The sequence below is a fragment of the Notechis scutatus genome, chromosome 2 (assembly GCF_049901735.1).
Source record: "Notechis scutatus isolate UNSWTSFEM ecotype Mainland chromosome 2, rNotScu1.2, whole genome shotgun sequence".
Taxonomy (NCBI): domain Eukaryota; kingdom Metazoa; phylum Chordata; class Lepidosauria; order Squamata; family Elapidae; genus Notechis; species Notechis scutatus.
In genome coordinates this window covers 78,851,513-78,871,764 of record NC_142010.1, presented here as the reverse complement: position 1 = coordinate 78,871,764, position 20,252 = coordinate 78,851,513, and the positions used below count along the sequence as shown (strand labels likewise).

The 20,252-nt window shown below is 35.4% G+C and overlaps 1 protein-coding gene across 1 annotated transcript in view; it reads right to left on the bottom strand.

The window, feature by feature from the left end:
* The window catches only part of COL23A1 (collagen type XXIII alpha 1 chain), a 307,738-nt gene that overhangs the window by 100,819 nt on the left and 186,667 nt on the right, over positions 1–20,252 (bottom strand). The gene's annotated exons all lie outside the window — the stretch shown is intronic.

The following is a 20,252-nucleotide window of genomic DNA, read 5'->3' as shown; positions in this document are numbered from 1 at the left end:
GGTGATCTGGACTGGATAAGGCTGTTTACAGAACAGAACTCTGAACCACATTAGGTGACCTTCCTACAGCCCTAATTGGAAATACATGGGATCATCTACTGGTAACCTTTGGAACTACCTTGAAATAAAGGATACTTTCTCTAAATAATTAAACTCCCATTCTGTATTCCATAGAAGTGATGTATAATTTAATGTAGGCTCTATGTTTAGCTTTATGTCTAACTAAAGCTGAACTGTTATCCATTCTTTTTCAAATACTGTAGTTATGAGAAAGGACAGTACAACTGATGGCCAGTGATATTGCCAAGAAGAAGGGTCCTTAAATAGGATGCTTTATGTTTACAGATTAGAGGAACTCCATCATTCTCTCTTCTCTGTTTCTTTCATCTCAGTTCCTATTGTAGAACTTCTAGCAGGATCTTGGAATATGGAGAGAGAACAGAACCATCATAAAAGAGAAATGTCAACCCAGGGGAATGGGAAAGTGTGAGAAAGAGACTCAAAATCTTTCCCCTTAATCACACTACGGTGATCTGGAGAACTGCTTTAGCAGGTAGGTCTTCAAGAGTCTGTTACTTTAGCAAAAAATAAAAAATTCCCCAGGAATCCAAATGCCAGCCTCCTAGATCCTGGCATTTCTCCCCTTCCAGAGGGAAGAGCAAAGCCTGGAAGAAAAAGAGTGTGTGCTTATAGGAGAGAGGCATTTTTAATTTTTCAATAAGAGACAAGTGTAGCTGGTGACAATCACTGTATTTTGAGACAGTGAATTGTACAGATTAATTGGGCACAGTAAATTGAAATACTTTTTAAACTACTGAATTTTATGGAATATACAGGGAGAAAAGAGAAGATTGTTTTTCTTTCTATCTTCTTTCTACATAATGTGTATAATTTTATTCATCTCCCAATGTTTTTAACTAACATTTCCAAATACTGTGATCTTTCCTTCAAAGAAAGTTATTCCACTCTTTAATAAAGCTGATTGCCTTTTTATGTACTTCTTTCATCAGTAAGGCAACTTTGGGAATATTGTGGCCAGGACTACACATGTGTAATTGCACCATAAAGATATTAAAATACTACTTTATTTTTTATATCTTTATTAAGGATCTCCAATGCTGAACTTATCTTCATTTTAAAACAATAACGTACATTAAGATATTCTCTCAAGAACCACTGATAGCTCAGATACCATCAGCACTAATGTAAAATTAGAAGTATTTGATGATTCAAAGTGCATCATTTAACACATGATTACATTTTATTTACTTTCATGCATTAGATTTATATCCTACTTTTTAAGATTTTAAGGTGGTATACTCTACTTCTATTTTTCTACGAACAACAACCTATGATGGAGGCTGGGCTGAGAGATTGAGTGTCCCAAAGTCACCCAGGAGCTTCTGTGACTAAAGATAGACATGACTTTGGGCTTCCCCAGCCTTAATCTAACATTATACCATGGTTGACTCTTCCCGACTATCATTTACCAAGTTAATACTATAATGGAGAGATTTAAAAAAATTTTTTTAAACTGTTGTTCTTTCCCCTAAATAGATATTATCATCAATTCATTGACAATTTACTTCTGCCTCCCAAGAATATAGAAATAATCCAGAAAACAACACTTACAATTTGGATTGATTGATGATTATTCATGTCCCCATTAAACAAACCTGGCATTTATTCTGATTCTCTGCCTTCTGTATTTGTTCAGTTACTGATACATTACTGTTTTCAACAATCCCTGAATATGAACTGCTGCCTGGGCTTTTTCTGTGGAGTTTAAAGGCAATGATATTATTTTTCATTATCGTGTTACGGTCTTAGAATGTCTCATCAGAAATAGATTCCACGGTGTTCAATTGCTCTCACTATTTCCTAAGTTTATATATGAAGTGGCACCCACAGGAACTTGCTGCTTTCATCAGAGTGATAAAAGCAGCACTATTCCATCATGTTGAAAGTTTGGCACCTTTCAGACAAGCTTACAATATCATGGCATATATAGAAAAGGGGAGGAGCTTGTGCTGTGACACTCTTTTTGCCCTTTGCATAGAGAACTACAGTCAGAATCTATTCTGGACCATCATGCTATATGTGAAAGATCAAACATTTGGATCATGCAGAAACAAATGTATTGAGACTTCAAACTGAACAGGACTCCACAGTAGGATAAGTCTGCAAGAAAAGCAGATGTTGGGCTCCATCAACAGAATATAGTTTCCAAATAGGAGGAACCAATTCTTTGGTTTTTCCCGTATTGCATAGAGCTCCTCTTGAGTATTGTGGTCTGTTCTAGTTGCCATGTTTTAAGGAGGATTTGGACTAAGTGAAACAGGTTCAGCGAAGAACACTTGAGGCTAAACCAATGAACCAAAATGAAATTTTATGAAACAGACAATGAAGGGTTTGAGAAAAGAATTGGCGGAAAGATTAAAGAGAGTATTAAGTAGAATTATCCACACTGATCAGAATGGCTTCCTCCCCAATAGGCAAATAAAAACAAATACAAGAACCATTATGGATATATTGGGAATATTATGAAGTATATACAACCAAGACAATGGCATTGATATTTTTAGATGCCCAGAAGGCATTTGAAAACCTGAATTGGAACTTTCTTATTCAACAACCGATAGGCATGAAATTTGGTGAAAATTTTATAGGATTCATTAAGACAATTTATAACATGCAAACTGCAAAAATATTAATAAATGGAGAAAATACAGATACCATAAAGATAAATAAGGGAGTAAGACAAGGTTGCCCCGAGCTCCTCCATTGTATATATTGGCAGAAGAGACTCTTTTAGTACAAATTAGGCAAAACCAAGAGATTAGACGACTAAAAATTAAAAAAGAGGAATATAAACTCTAGGCATTCGCTGATGATATGGTATTTATATCAGAAGAACCCTTAGAAGCAAGCCCTATACTACTAAGAGAAATAGAAGAATACGGAAAAGTGGCAGGGTTAAAAATTAACAAAGAAAAAACAAACGTGTTAACAAAAAACTGTACAAAGGAGCAGAAGGAAATAAATTTTATAAATAAATAAATTAGGTATGCAGGTGGTAAATAAAGTAAAATACTTAGGGATCTGGTTGACTGCTAGAAGTTCATTCATTAAAAAAGATAACTATGATAAGTTAATAGCACAAATAGTTAAAGATTTAGATAATTGGGTCAAATTGCAGTTATCGCTATTGGGACGTATTTCGATAGTAAAAATGAATATTTTGCCAAAATTGTTGTTCTTGTTTCAGACAATGCCAGTCAAGTTGGAAAATATTTTTTTTGTAGAATTAAACAAATGTATATCTAAATTTATATGGCAGAGGAAAAAACCCAGAGTGAAATATAAATTATTACAGGATGCCAAGAAAAAAGGAGGATTTGGCCTTCCAGATTTTGAATTAGATTATGATGCTGCTATAGTAAACTGGCTTAAGGATTGGGTTAAATTAGAAAATAGAAGGTTATTAGTATTAGAGCAGGGGTCCCCAACCACCGGTCCACGGACCGGTGCGGTCCGCTGAACAAGTCCTACCGGGCCGCTGGCTTGCTGGGCGCCATCTTTTGATGAAAAGTGCCCGGTGAGCTTTTCCGGTAGAAAGCTCACGAGCACGTTTCATCAAAAAAGATGGCGGCGCTTAGCGCTTCTCGTGAGCTTTTTGGGTAGAAAGCTCACTGGGAAGCGCGTTTTCATCAAAAAAGATGGCGGTGCCAGCGATTCCGGTGAGCTTTTCCGGTAGAAAGCTCACCGGAAGCACTTTTCATCAAAAAGATGGCGGCGCCCAGCTGATGCTGAGTACCGGCCGCAGCGCCCAGCTGATGCCGGTACTGGGCGCGCGTAAAAAAGGTTGGGGATCACTGTATTAGAGGGTTTTGATCTCCAACTTGGCTGACATGCCTTCATGTGGGGTGGAAAATCTAAACAATGTTCATATTTCCAAAGGCACCATGTAAGAAATGTGTTGTTTAATGTCTGGGGAAAGATTAAAAAAACCACTACCCAAAGGTTCCATTGTGGCTATCTACATTGGAAGCAGTTACACATCCAAATGTATTGGATTATGAAAATATTGTTTGGTATAAAGATTTATTATGACACTGGAGAGCTTAAAAATAGGAACCAAATACAAATTCAAGGAAAGGAGATAGCATGGTGACCCTTTGCACAAATACAAACCCATTATAAAAAAGATAGAGAACAATTTGGCTTTAATATGATTCCACAAGAATTAGATAAAATATGGCTAGGAGAGGAAAAGAAAACAATTAGTAAAACATATAAATATATTTTGGACTACAAATTAAAAGAAGAAACAGTTACAGAATCTATGATAATTTGGGCTAAAAACATGGGTCGTAGTATTGAATTAGATAAGTGGGAACACATTTGGCAAACAAATTACAAATTAACCATGTCAGTCTCGTATAAAGAAAACTTATATAAAATGGTTCATCGCTGGCACCTACCTCCTGCGAGACTGGCTAAGATGTTCCCCAACCTACCACCCAATTGTTGGAAATGTAACTACGCACCAGGAACATATTTTCACATGTGGTGGACTTGCCCATGTGCTCAGAAATTTTGGAGAAATATTAGAAATTGGATTTTAAATATAACAAAACAAAATTTAAAACTTGAACCTGAAACCTTTCTGCTAAGTATGATAGATTCAAACATGGAGAAAAAAATATATCAATATTTAATTTTGCATATCATAACTGTGGCTAGAATAACATATGCACAAAACTGGAAACTGTCTTCCATTCCTTCAGAGGATATGGTAATTTAAAAAATACATGAATGTGCTGAGATGGATAGCCTGACCAAACTGTTAAAAAATAAACAAGACTATTATGAAATATGGAACATTTGGTATGAGTGGTTAAAGAAAAGGTAATATTTGATATTTGGATAAGTTATGGAAATGGCAGAAGATGTGCATTTAATCACAAACTATATAGAGAAATTAAAGCATTAAAAGAACGAAGGAGTTATTGTAACAAGGCAGATCTCGTCAATGATAAACATAAAGAAAAAAAATTAACCATTGCTCAATATATGCTGTAAAATGTATATATGTATATGTATGTCTCTCTCTGTGTGTGTGTGTGTGTGTACACACACACACACACACACACCAATACAGAAGCCTGATGATGGCAGATGAGATTCTGCCGAAACGTTGCTACAACTTTAAAAGCACAACTATAATAACGTGGGAAAATACTAACAAAGCTGAATACCACATATATATATATATATATATATATATATATATATATATATATATATATATATATATATATATATATATATATATATATATGTGTGTGTGTGTGTGTGTGTGTGTGTGTGTGTGTGTGTGTGTGTGTTTTCTCAAGTTTTCGTGTATTTGTGGTATTCAGCTTTGTTCAGGTATTTCCATCATTATAGTGTGCTTTCAGCAGCAGAATCTCATCTGCCATCATCAGGCTTCTGTATTATGTTCATCTGTGAGTCAGACTTTCACAGCCATTTCAGTTTTAAATTTAGGGCTAGCCTACTGCTGTGCCAGAAGTAGGCTAGCCCCAGCAGTAGGGTAGCCCTAAATTTAAAACTGAAATGGCTGTGAAAGTCTGACTCACAGACGAACACAATACAGAAGCCTGATGATGGCAGATGAGATTCTGCTGAAACGTTGCTACAACTTTAAAAGCACAACTACAATGACGTGGGAAAATACACAAACAAAGCTGAATACCATATGTGTGTGTGTGTGTGTGTGTGTGTGTGTGTGTGTGTTGATTTTTCTGTTTTAAATGTATGTCAAATAAATGTTTTTTCTAGAATAAAAATTATTTTAAAAAAGAGAAAAAGAAGACTACGGTAGCACTGATCAAATATCTGAAAGGTGGTGGAGACCTGTTTTCCATCATTCTAGAATACAAGGGGAGAAATTATGAATTCAGATAATGGGAAGAAAGATTCAAACTAGACATCAGAGGAAAACTTTTCAACTGTAAGAGCCATTTGGCTGTGGAATCAATTGCCTAGAATGGTGCAAGCTCTTCTTTTCTAAATATGTGCAAGGTCTTAGCCAACCATCTGTCAGATACACTGTCATTTGGATTCTTACATTGAGCAAGAGGTTGTACTCGGTGGCCTTAATGACCTTTCTGACCCTTTGATGTCTATACTCTTAGGATTACAGATTAGATTAGATGCACAATCATGCTCATTCCTATGGCTCTGTACTTGGAGTTTCAAATAGTAGACTTACAGATTTAACAGAATTTTTTTTTAAGATACCTAAATCGGCTCTTAGTCATGCAAAATAAATTGAATATTTAGTGTTCCAACATTTTCCCTTTCATAATGTTTCCAGAGAGTCTAGTCATATTAATTTCTTACAGAAAAATACTCTTAAACATTGATGTTCACAAAACATCGTAGTTTGTAAACCGTCCACTTCGTTACAATGATTTTTGATCTCTCCAAATCTTCTAGACCTTTGGAAAGACTATGCAAACAACAGAGGTGAGCATTTGGTCTGAAGAGACTAACAAATCCATGTTTTACTCTTATTTAAAAAGGCATTTTACACTCTTTTAAAAGCTTCTTCATGCTTCGTTTCCTATATGATTAATTCCAGAAGGATTAAATATGGGAAAATGTGGGAAAAATTAAGGAAAAACTGAACTCCCTGGAAAACAATATAAAATGAAACGCATGTTGTCTTGTTTTTGCAACTATCTTGAAACACTAAATCTGTTTTAAAGCTGCTTTAATTCTTGAAAAACAACTGAAACAATATATTACCAACCTGAAAATATAAATAATGATAGTAATAATAGATTATGAAATCCTATGATTTCATTACGGCCTCTGGTATGATCATGTTCTTTAAAAAAAATTTTTTTTTTATTGGTTTTAAAAAACAAATACAAACAAACAAAACATAAAAACGTCAAGCTATCTTCCATATGTGTACATACAGTGTGCCGGTTGGTTTACAAATTGTTTTGTGCTTCCATTTCGTAGTCTTCAATTACAATTACATTGCATATAATCTCATATTTTCAATCAAAAATTAAATACCTTAGTATCATTATTAATCAATCATTTGACTATACTTTTATTCATTCATGTTTTACAAGATAATCATAATTTACTTAGTTTATTTTATAACAGTTCAGATTATCATCCCAAATCTATCCTAAAATCATTGTGTATATATAATAAGAAAGAAGTACATCTTTATATACTTATTATTTTCTAAAAGTCTACATATTTCATTACTGTATTTTATTGTCTAACCATTGATAGAAAAGATCCCAAATTTTATAAAATTGTTTATCCTCTTGTTCTCTAATTTCAAATGTCAATCTACTCATTTCAGCACATTCCAATATTTTAGTATGATCATGTTCTGATGATGCAACGCCACAACTCAGTGGTCTGTAAATCCTTGTATGAAAAGCTAGCCCCTGTCTTGCTTCAGGTTTAATTACACATTCAAATACAGTTACTATGGGGATCAGCAATTTACTCAAGGCTGAAGAGATAACAACAGACAAGGAAAGGGGAAAAAAAGAGTCTCTGAAAAACGGACACTTGCCTGAGTGGTTTTACTTTTAACAGGAACATACAGAGGAACTGTCAAAATCCAGTCCAAAGTTCAGAGACTCAAATCAGATTTGCCAGCCAGTCCAAAGGTCAGGATTTCAGGAATCATAAACAGAATTACAGGAATGGCCCACTAGAGCAGGAGATCAGCCAGTTGCTTCTAATGAGGGATCATGGTCAGGGCTACCTCTTAAATCAGGCTGCAGGGCCTGTCTTTAACCAAGAAGTTTATTCTTCTCTACTTGAGGGATGTGAGGACTGAGTGGGCTTACATAATCCTCATCTGACTGTTCCTCCTGTTCAGATGGTGCCTCCTGTCTTTAACCAAGAAGTTTATTCCCTTGCTTGGCAAGGAGCCTCATAGAACATCTCTGCTCTGCTCTCTTCTCTACTTGAGGGATGTGAGGACTGAGTGGGCTTACATAATCCTCATCTGACTGTTCCTCCTGTTCAGATGGTGCCTCCTTTAGTTCAGTCTTGTGTAATTCTTGACTTTGGCTCTCCTGAAGCTGACGTTCCACAGGAACAGCTGGAGCAGCTGGAGCAGCTTCTTCAGAATCAGATTCAGAGCCTGAGTCCTGAAAACTCAGGAAATTACACCACAAGAACTCAAGAAGTTGCAACACAGCAAATGACCCAGGATATTACAGCACAAGACCAAGGATACCACAGCAATAAGTCACACAAGGTCATCACACAACCCATTACCCAAGCCATTACTACACAGGAGGCTAATGGAAAAGAGATCAAAACACAAACGACCCAGGAGATTACAGCACAACGCAGGACCCAGGATACCACAACAAAAGAACTTGCAAGCCCATCACACAACCCATTGCCCAAGCCGTTAAAACACAAGAGGCTAATGGAAAAAGATCACTACAAAACAAACGACCCAGGAGATTACAGCACAAGATCCAGGATATCTCCACAACAAAACTCACAAGGCCATCACACAGCCCATTATACCAACATCAACTCCATCAACCAATCAAGAGGCAGCAGTGCAGCCAACCAGCCCAGCACACCAGCCCCCCCACCAGTATTTATAGAGAGACGGCAGCTCTGATCACACACTGCTTGCACTGGCACGAAGCCAAAAGCACCCCAGCCTGAGGATGGCGAGTGGGATCTCGCCAAAACGTTGCCAAGATACTTTTTATCTTACATGGGAAAAGACCTGAACACACCTAGACCTACATACCTGTACCCGTGAAAATCTATCTATATCTATCTATCTATCTATCTATCTATCTATCTATCTATCTATCTATCTATCTATCTATCTATCTATCTATCTATCTATCTATCTATCTATCAGGGAGGTCATAGAGATTGAAAAAAGTCCTGAAAGCATGAATAGAAGAGATGATTCCACCAGACTGTCAATTATTTGGAAGCCTGCACTCACAAACAAAAAAATCTCCACACCACTAGCCAGGCAAACACCTGGGCACAAACAGATCCCCCCTGATACCTCCAGCTCAAACACACCCCAACCAGGCACCCAGATGAAACCTAGCTTCCTAACAAATGATAGCCGTCCATTTACCCAGAGCCAAGCTGCACTAAAAGCCTCCAATACAGGAACACAATGTTGCCAGCCAATCAAGACACAAAAAAGCCACAAAACAGACAGAAGATATTAGAAACACCAATCAAGCAGAACACAGCAAACTCCAAGACCAATAAACACAGACCAAGACTCCCAACCAATCAGGATGAAGAAAAAACCATTCTGGCACAGCAGAAGGCTAGCTCTATATTTAAAACTGAAACCACTGTAAAAGTCTGACTCACAGATGAACACAACACAGAAGCCTGATGATGGCAGATGAGATTCTGCCGAAACGTTGCTACAACTTTAAAAGCACAACTACAATGACGTGGGAAAATACCCGAACCAATCTGAATACCATACATATACATATACATATACATATACATATACATATACATATACATATACATATACATATACATATACATATACATGTATATATATAAAAATGGACTAAGGCAAATATAGGCAATTTTGAAAACATGAATTTGGACAGGACTGGGACTGATTGAGTAAAAAGTAAAACTCCACTTAGATTCACAGAATCTAGATGTGGGGAAGGGTCATTCTATCTAGAGTTATGGAAAATACTCTATTGAATACATTTATTAGGAAGCTTCCAGCAGCATTTGTTCAATAAATACAAAATTGAAAAATAAATAATACATTTTATATAAAAATATGTCAAGAGAACTTTCTTTAAATACCAAGACATTGCTAGCCTATTTTGAGTTATTCGAGAAAAGCATGCATCAAGGAATTGTCTCTAACTCTCTATACAGATTATAAAACTGGATACTCAACTTTCAACCATTATTCTGTACTTCAGTTTGGTTTCCAGAAAATATCTTTTCCCCTGAGGAATTTAGTTTTGCAAACAGTATTATTAATTTGGAACTCACCATCTTGTCTTATTGCAGCCAGCCAGCACCATCCTATCATGTGCCCAAAGCATTTAATTTTATTTTGTTTACGTAAATTGCCATGTGTTATTTTTTTGAGCTAGACAGCTCTGCAATTAATCATTATCAACAATGAATATTTGCAAATTAATATTTAAATACTGGAAAGTGGCAAAGGAACTTCAGGACTTTACGATGGAAGGTGCTTGATTCCTATCAGATCTTTTCTTGCAAAATGAAAAGGATATCTACCTGGCATATGTAAGAGCCAAACACCATGAAAGTAGGGGTGGGATTCAAATTTTTAACAACTGGTTCTGTGGGCGTGGCTTAGGTGGTGGGCATGGCTTGGTGGTCATGTGACTGGGTGGACATGGTTTGGTAGTCATGTTATTGGCTGGGTGTGGCCAACTCAATATCACTCACATCGAGGCACGCATCTCCTCGCCTGGCCTCTCATGACTGTGGGGATGCTGCAACAGTTGTAAGTGTGAAAAATGGTCATAAGTCACTTTTTTCAGTGCCATTGTAACTTTGAATGGTCACTCCACACAAGCAAAGTACCAGCAAAGGAGGGGGGGAAAACTCCAGAGTAGTACCAGAGACAGGAAGTCTAGTCCTGCCAAGAATGTAATAAGGGTTAATGGAGAGGCAGTTTCTGTAAGCAACACCAGAATGTTTCCTTCCTGCCTTCCTTACAGGATTAGGCCAGTAATTTCTTCTAACAACCAGTTCTCTGAACTGCTTAGAATGTTAACAACTGGTTCTAATGATTAGGTGCGAACTGGTAGAATCCCACCCCTGCATCAAAGACAATAAAGCCTGAGCAGTTTATGCAATTTTATGACCAAGTCTTCCTAATAAGACCCATGACCATAGAGACAGCATGAGAGATAGGTCAATAGTTGGAAAAATTCACACCTCAGGAGATGGTGGAACCCTATCAACATGATGACCCAAGATATTCTTGGTGTAGGAGGAAACATAGTCAATCAAAGCTTAGCTGGAGCTGAACCACAGCCAAATTCACTGTATTAAGTACCATGTAACCTACTAGTAAGGCAAGCTTTCTTTCATATATCAGTAAAAATATATCAGGAAAGTCTGCCCCAAAGTAAAGGTTCAAGTAAACCACTTTGAAGCCAAAAGTTGTGAATCAGAGAAACTATTTCCAATCATTCTGAAGCTTCGGGATCTAAAGCTGAAGTGCCTAAACAGAGCAAGCCTCAAACTGTGCCACAGGAATTATGAAGAGAGCACTTTTGAGGAGATGCAGATTCAAGTTAGGCACAATCCTGAGCTAGGACCTAGGATCACAGAACTTGAGCTCAGCAACACAAGAGAAATTAAAAGTGTAAAGCAAAGAAAGTCAAGCCATCTACTTGAAAGAAAGAGGCATGACTCAGTTTGTGAAACTATCAAACAATGCTATCAAAAAAGATGGCTTTGGTGACTGACTCTTTATATAGAATAGAATAGAATTCTTTACTGTCCAGGTGTGATTGGACACAGAAGGAATTTTTCTTGGTGCACTTATGGCAAATACTGTTCTGATTTCCCACCTGTGATTCACTCTATATGCTTCCATTGGATTAATGTGAATCCTGCCCTATTCTTGAATCTTCCTAAACTTGAGATTTGCCTCTCCAGACTCTTTTGCAAAAATAAACTATTGTGCCTGTTTTTTATGCAGAATTTTGAGGTTATAGCATGCTTCCTGTTATTTTGGTAAAGATTTACAACTGCAATCAATGTTTTGAGTTTGTTGGTCATGTGACAGCAGAGAACCTATAGATAAATTTTGTGTGGATGTGATTCCACCCATGAGATCAACGGATGCAGTAATGAATTTCATCATAGATCAAATGCAGACTAGTTGGAATTAAACTACCTTCTCAATGGAAAGACTGGAAAAGAGAGTAGAAATAACATTTATTACATCATCTTACCTTCCTCTCTTTAAATATTACCAGTAAATCAATCTATTCACTCAGTTGTTTTAGACAAGGTATCTATTATCTTTCCTTTACTTAGTTGCAAATGGTTTTGGAACAGTGGAACAATTATAGATATTTACATTATTCTGTTTTATGCCAAATATATCTTGATTTAAGAAGAAACTATTTGAAAATAGAATAGTCTTAGAAAATTATAGCATTGCAGTTCATTATAAAGGGATTAACATGTTCATAGTTTTATTTAGAAAACCAACTTTTGAGATTTAATATTTAACAAAGTTACTACCATTTTCAATCTGTCTATGTTTTTTCTGATGGCATTTTTGTAGTATATTTGTACTGTAATTAGCTATAAGGAAATTAACAAAGTTACTACCATTTTCAATCTGTCTATGTTTTTTCTGGGGGCATTTTTGTAGTATATTTGTACTGTAATTAGCTATAAGGAAATTAATGCTACAAATAAGTGTATTTTATAGCTTGTTTTGGCACTATTATTTGCTGTTTTAACATGTGGAGATTTTTATAGATTCCTAATCTCTAAAAACATTAATGTACTCCTAGGTCAACTGTGAAAAATAGTTATACATACTACTACTAATTTATTAATTATGTATATTTTTACATTTTCAATTACTGAATTCAATTTATTCAGTTTAAAACCTGTTTGACTCCAGGTGACCCCAGGCAGCATACAGTAGTAGTAGTAGTAGTAGTAATAATAATAATAATAATAATAATAATAATAATAATAATAATAATAATAATAATAGAACAGTGACATTAAAAATGTGATATAGTTCACAAAAGGGACTCTTTAACAACAACAACATAATCGTATGGGGATTTAAATACTACTCTGCTCCAAGGCTTGGAATAATAGTCAAGTTTTCAATGACCTTCCAAATATCATCTGAGTGGGAGCTGAATGGATGAATGTCCTTTGTTGTTCTAGAGGGCAGACAGTGCAATAGAGTATACACACTTCCTAGATCTTGATAGGTTTTATCCAAGTTAGTTTTAGTTTTATCCTGAAGCACATACACTCTGCTCAATGTTGTTGCATGGGGAGAATCAATTGTTTTGAACAATGATTTAACAACACATTTAAAGTCATATTTGGCTATGGCTCTAAACCCACTGAAAGAGGAAGGAAGGAAGGAAGGATTACATTTTCAATTTATTAAGAATGAAAGGGAAAAACATAAATCTGTATTAATCCAATTTTAAAAGAAGAAAATTTCCTCTAAGAAATAGCAACTGTTTGCAAAAGATTAAATATATGACTGCAGTTGATCATGCTGCAGCTTCATGGTTATTTCACATGAAGATTTAAGATACTGAATTGATCATGAAATATCACATAAGAAGATTTTGTTTTATTTTTCTCCCTTTTGAAAGCCATTTGCCATGGGCTCTTCGAGAAAAGATGTCTAAAAGAATTTTCTAATTTTTGAACTGATTTATTTAGATGCATCCAGCATATATATCCTCATTAACATAATTAATTAAAATCCTCAACCTTACAAAACTGTTAAAGGAAACCATAGTTTAATCATCATTACAAAATATGCTTCTGAAATATGTAAGTCAGGAGAAGGAGAAAGAAGAGAGATGGAAGAAGAAGAAAGAATGTGTGCAGCCATGAAGTTTTGAATCCTATTATGAACCCATCCTGTTCTATGTCCTGTAGATATAAAGGAGACCAAGACTGAAAGAATGAAAATTCCTTCCACAGAATTTGTAGCCTTGGAATACAGTTCTAGCCAGCATTTAAAAAAAAAAGTTTCAACTTTGCATTTGCTAGAATAAAGTAACTAAATAAAGATCTGCAAGGAAATATGAAAAAGACTGAATAGTTCGTATTGAGAAAAACAGATGTGTACTGATTTGCTATCATACAATTATTTGACTAGACATCCTTTAACTTTACTTAAAATAAGTTACAAGAAAATAAACAATTCACCATTTCTATTCCTCTGTTTTTACACGAAGATGAAAGAAAAATAGTCTGACCTTCTTGAGAAAAATCTGGGATGGAACTAGCATGTTCCATACTGAAGAAGGCTAGGAGAAATTGAATCTCAAACATCTGTTTTCAGGCCAGACAGAACAAAATCCTATGAAGTTGATCCTCCCCACTTAAGCCTGTTTAACTAATTACTTTTTGTCAAAGTCCATATTATGCACCTTCAAAACTGTTCTACATGCAGAGGCTACTTAGTTTTTGTTCATTTTAAAAAATACAGCTATATTTGGTCTTTGTAAGAAAACATGTGTTCTGTATGAAGCTGGAACATGTGGCTATGGCTTGGAATTAGACGATTTGAAGTGCCGCCTTCACCAGTATCAAGTGCCAATATTTTAGGATTAGTTTCAGAGGATTATAATTACGTTTGTGGAGACAAAGACCTTCTCAATGATAGCACATGTTACAAACCTCAGTGCAACTGAAGGCCGTGTACCATTAGAGATATTTAATCAGGTTCAAAAGATCCACCTGTTTTAAATACTTTTCTCATAAAGAATTGATTGTTTTGATATTTGATTTTGTGCTACATACAGTGTTATTCTAAGCATAAACTTGGCTTCTTGATTCTGTTATTTGTCATTATGATGTTGGATATCATTAGATGCTGATCTGATGGATTTGACTCCAAAGGCATTCTTAACATTATATCTGTCTATCTATCCATCTATCAACTTCCTTCCTTCCTTCCTTCCTTCCTTCCTTCCTTCCTTCCTTCCTTCCTTCCTCCCTCCCTCCCTCCCTCCCTCCCTCCCTCTCTCTCTCTCTCTCTCTCCCCCACACTCCAAAACAACTCTATAATATAAATCATGCTTTTATAAGAGGGTATTTTTCTGATTCATATATCTTTCTATGTTTGGATAATGATGAACAACTACTTCAATGGGCAGATACCAGCACATACAACATATCATGAACTGATATTAAGTGACGAAGAAGGTTAAATAGTGTGGAGGAATGGTACACGGCAATTTAAATTAAGCAGCAATCACTTCCTAAGAATGGAGCAAGCCAGGCAGATGGACATAGGGCTCGTAGAACCAAAGCATTCAAAAATAGTGAATACTTGACATAATAGTAGCAGCAGCAGCAATAACATTTTAATACTGACAGCCTATGCTGTTTACTTAGATACAGTTTGGGAGTAGCAGCCTTGTAACTTCTACCTGAAGTAAACACTCCTCCTCACTACTCTCTCTTTTTTGGGTTGCTAATGTAATCAGTTGTTGTAATGGTATCAGCAAATAAAGGGATGCTTACTAATTAAAAATGGATTCCCATATATGAAGTATATGAAAGTCACATCTGCTTCTGCTTGTCTTTATGGCTGGGGGAATAGTAGTGCCCTGCATGATGCTTAGTTCCCAGTCCTGCTGGGTTGATGGTACTCTTGTCCCTTTGCCCTTCCAAGTGGATTGCTCACCAGGTCCCATGTAAGGCCAAAGTAAAGACACTCCAATGGTTAAAAGCTATTTCCAATGTGCCCAGTTAATAAGTCTTATATTTTGAAGCAATCTGGGAAGAGTGGTCTTACTATAACTTTAATTTATGATCATGAGCATGGTGTAAATCAATGCCCCACATAGACATATTCCTTTTCATTTGCCCAGGAGATGGGTTCAGGCAATAATAGTACAGGCTTAGCTTAACATTTTTTTCTCTTTGATAGTGTTGCTACCAACACAAACCTATTTGAGAGATGTGTATTATTTATGGACCCTACGTGTAAAATTAGAATATTACGCTAATATTCCAGCTTGCATTGACCTATCTGAACTTTTTCAGTTTTAACTGTGCATAGGACTAACCACTTTAATATTTGTTAGACAATGTTGAACAGATAATCTTGTATTTGTATTTTGTTTTTTTAGAAATCTTCTAAAGTAACAACATTGCTGGAAATAATCAACATGCTGGCACAGTTCTGGTTTATCTTCCCAAGTTTCTGCATGCTAGAATTATAATGACGTATACACAATTAAACATCTATTATGAAGTGCACCCAGCTAGTCAATGAAGTGAAAGCTATATATATATCAGCAATTGAAAGATAATCGCATTACACTCAGCAACATAGCATAAGATTAAAAAAAGAACTAACAATCTTAAATTGATCATAAATCCAAAAGCAGAGACGGGATAGAAACTCCTTTCTTTTCTAGCAGAGTCTGCAGATGACTGGCTTTTAACTTGCTGCCAAACATTGGAACAAATTAACTAGCAACAACTACAGACATAGAGAGCTGTCAATTGGCTCTCTATAGACTAAAGTACCAAAACCTCACATTAGCTTCGCATATCACACAAATTATTTTTTTCTTCTTTGATGGGTAAATCACATACCCACTCACCTACCTAATAGCCTTTTATTTTCTGGATCTTCTACTTCTGCTATACCTTGTCAACATTTATACTCTTAGGCCTCTAATGGATGTTTATGCTCAAGGAAAGTACTTAGAAATTACAATGTTAAATATCTATGGCTTTTTAAAAACTGCTAGTGACAGGACTTGACAAGGCTCAGACAGCAAGATGGTGCCACTACAGAAAAGGCCTTGTCTTTTGTCAGCACTGTTAAACCTTGGCTTAGTCAAACCAAAAAACCTCTTTAATATATTGCAACAGAGATGGCATTGGAACAGAAATTGATATGATCATCTTAAAGGGGTCACTTACAAATCTTGGTTATGTTTCTTTGTAAAAGCAATTGATTTTGAAGAGGTGTCTCATTCAGAAGAGGCTGGTTCATTATACTTTGTGCACTGTGAGTGCACAAAGTATATGCGTACTCTTTTCTGATACATGGAATCAATTATATAAAGCAATCAAATTAATGCCAGAAATATACAGAATGGATACGTGTGAAATCATATGAAATCAAATGATAATGTATTTGGTGTGAAAAAAGTCACCTAACAGTTGGGTTGGGAAATATATAAACCAAGATAGACATTTTAATACTGTCTCTTTAAGGGAATGCTAAAATTGTAATTGGGTGTGGTTCCTCAAATGGCCATAAGATGGAGACAGAAACCTGGGTTGTTTAGTCCTGTTGTTGAGAGTTTTGCAGTTCCTGCATTTCCCTATTGACTGTTATTGATCATCGTTATTCTTGGATTTGATGTGAGTCTTTTACTGAACTGTTTTTGATACTCGACTTTGTTATTGGATTATCCCTGGACTGAAAACTGACTGCTATAACTGTGTATGACTTGGACTGCTTGTTGGAGTTTGCTTAACCATTTACTGGAAGTAAAAACCTACATTTTACTATACAGTGTAGCTGTGTGCTGTGTGTGTGTTATTCAACATTACTCTCACTACGTCTCCCTGTGTGCACTCATTCTCCTAATGGGGAATTACCTCAATAGTAATTATATATTACCATTATATACAAGTAAAGAATATTATTACTATTATTATGTATATGTAAATTGACTCAGACAATACACTGTTTATTAAGCACTCATATATGTTAAAGAAAAATGTATACATTTATTTTTTAAAAAATATCATGCTGGATTGTCACATATAAAGTCTTGAAAAGGAAGAAAAAAACCTAACTGTTAAAGGACCCAAACAAAAGACTGAGATCAGTTATCTGTTTTAAGTTAAATGTGCCTTAAGAACAACAATAATGTGATGATATCTTGGCTTTGTTTGAGGGCAGTAACCCTAAGAATATAATGAAAATATCTATCTCTTTTCCCACATAATTTTTTGCCTAAATTGGAATCAAATTGATTTAGTTACTTGTTATATTGTCTTTGTAGCAGAATTATGAAGGGTTGCATGTTCATATGAAACAGGAAAGCATTCAGGCAAAGTATAAGAATTGCAGAGGTACTTTCCCCCATTACTCCTCCATTCCTAGTTAGGTATGCAACCTATTTTTATTGTATAAAAGTCCAGATTCAATACCGAACCTAGCCTTTGAAAAATATAATTCCTGCTACCAGAAAAAAATAAATACTGTAGCTATAGTTTCATCTTTCTTTGATTCTTCTTTGTTGCTCATTTCTCTTAGCTATGTGCTGATCTTTACAGGAGATTCAGTACAGGGCTACACACTGATGCCAAATGAATCTACCTGTCAGCATTGCACCAAGCTGTATCTGGCAAATCTTTATTTATTGAAAGGAAACTGGACATTCATATGAGCAAGTGTTTATATGGTCAAGACTATTCAAGAAATGAATAGCTTTAGCAAGACTATCGCCTCTTTCTGTCTCTGAAAGCAGCTGTGCTAAGGGCTGGTCATTCTTTTCATGTTACAAGAAATCTCTCTTACCTCTCCTAAGGTAACCTCAGAGGAGAAAATTTGGGGATATGTAAGAGAATAGAAGAGGGAGGTGATATTCCTTTGAGAATGCCAAATTATTTGATAGATACAAATTGCTTCGTACTAAAAAGATTAAGGCTGTTTTCCTCTCTTTTTCTTTAGTTAGCCTATACCTAAGGGGCTTCGAAATTTAAGAATAAATACACAAGAAATAACATCTTCAAAAATACTTTGGTCATTTGTTTAATAGAAATTTTAAAAAGTATAGGAGTTTTTAAAAAATCTATGGCACTATTATAAATCATATCAACAATGTATAGCTGTTCTCCTGTTTAGAACAAACAAAATGACAGACAGTCAAACAGACAGAAATAAATAAATAAATAAATTTAGACATAATTTCAATAGCAGCCAGAGCAAAGATACTGCCAAACAAAACAACTGCTGAATGTTTGGGCTCTAACTCAACCTTTGTCTGGAAGCTGTGAAGTTATAACCACACAAGAACCTCTAGGGAGGATGCAATCATATAAAGGAAATAAAAATTTGCTCCCATTTATCAACTGTAGTGAAAAAGTAGGAGCCTGGTTTTCTGTGTGGTAAGGTTATCAAGATAGATAGATAGATGCATGCATGCATGCACACATACATACATAAATACATGCTAATTATGATTAAAAATACTCAACGGTTGGGGAGTATTCTCAGAATAACTAATATACTGAGGTCAACCTGTTTTTTTGGTTAGGCTGTTATCCAAATAAAACATTCTCTGAGAGCAACAATGCAAAGCTGATATGCAACTGGAAGGCATGGGTGACTTTGGATTTGTTTATTTATATGTTTATATATTCTTCTCTTTCAGAAAGCCCTTCAGCTTACTTTCTGTTGAAAAAATATACACGCTGCTGGCCTTCTGCCAAAAACAATTCTTTATTTTCTTCATCTCTAAAAGAATATATATTAAATTAATTCTGTATAATTATTCCTATACTGGCAGTGTTTGCGATATGGTTCCAAAGAGTCTTTTACCCTGCATATGAACAATATTTTTTTAGTTCAGGCAAAGAATTAAAATATGTGAATTACATGTGTATGGTTCTGTCTTAAACACAATTTCTATGTAATACTAGATCTGAAAGATAGCATTCAAAAAAGCAGAAGAAATACGAATGTGAACACTACAATTATGAACACCACTTAATCAGGGCTGAATACATTTAGTCAAAAGTCGAACAAAATAGTGTTTAATTCACAAATCCATATTTAATCTTGATACTAATGTGGAAATATTTTTTTCATAACTGAACTATGAACCAGAATTGTTTGGAGTTGATGAAAAAGCTCTGATTATTATTCTATGCACCAAATTTCAGATGCTTTCAAATAATATTTGTCAAGATCAGTCATAATATTCAATCCTTTTTTTAGTCCTATTGTTTTTAGTGGAAAGTATTTCAGGAAAGACCAAAAAATCCCCAAGAAATAAATGAAAATACCAGCCATCACGGTAACATACCTGCTCTCTTTTACCTGACCTACCTATTAGAAAATATAGTCATTCAACCTGCTGTTCAGACTCACAGCTGTGACAATATGTATTCTTTTTTCTTTAGCCAGTTACTACATCTTTTGTTGAATTACATATTCTTGTGCCTTCTCTACAGTTTTAGATTGCAGGACACAGTTCTATCACAATAGGTTTTGTGTGACATATTTGGGTCCACATTGAAAACTGCATGACACTTCACAGAAAGCATAAATAATTGTCAAGGGATGTCTAACAAAACCCTGTGAGATACAAAAAGGGACAAATTAGGGATGCCCATTGCCTTCTCTCCTGTTTGTTTTAGTTACTGAAATATTGAACACAGATATAAGACAAGATTAGAAAATT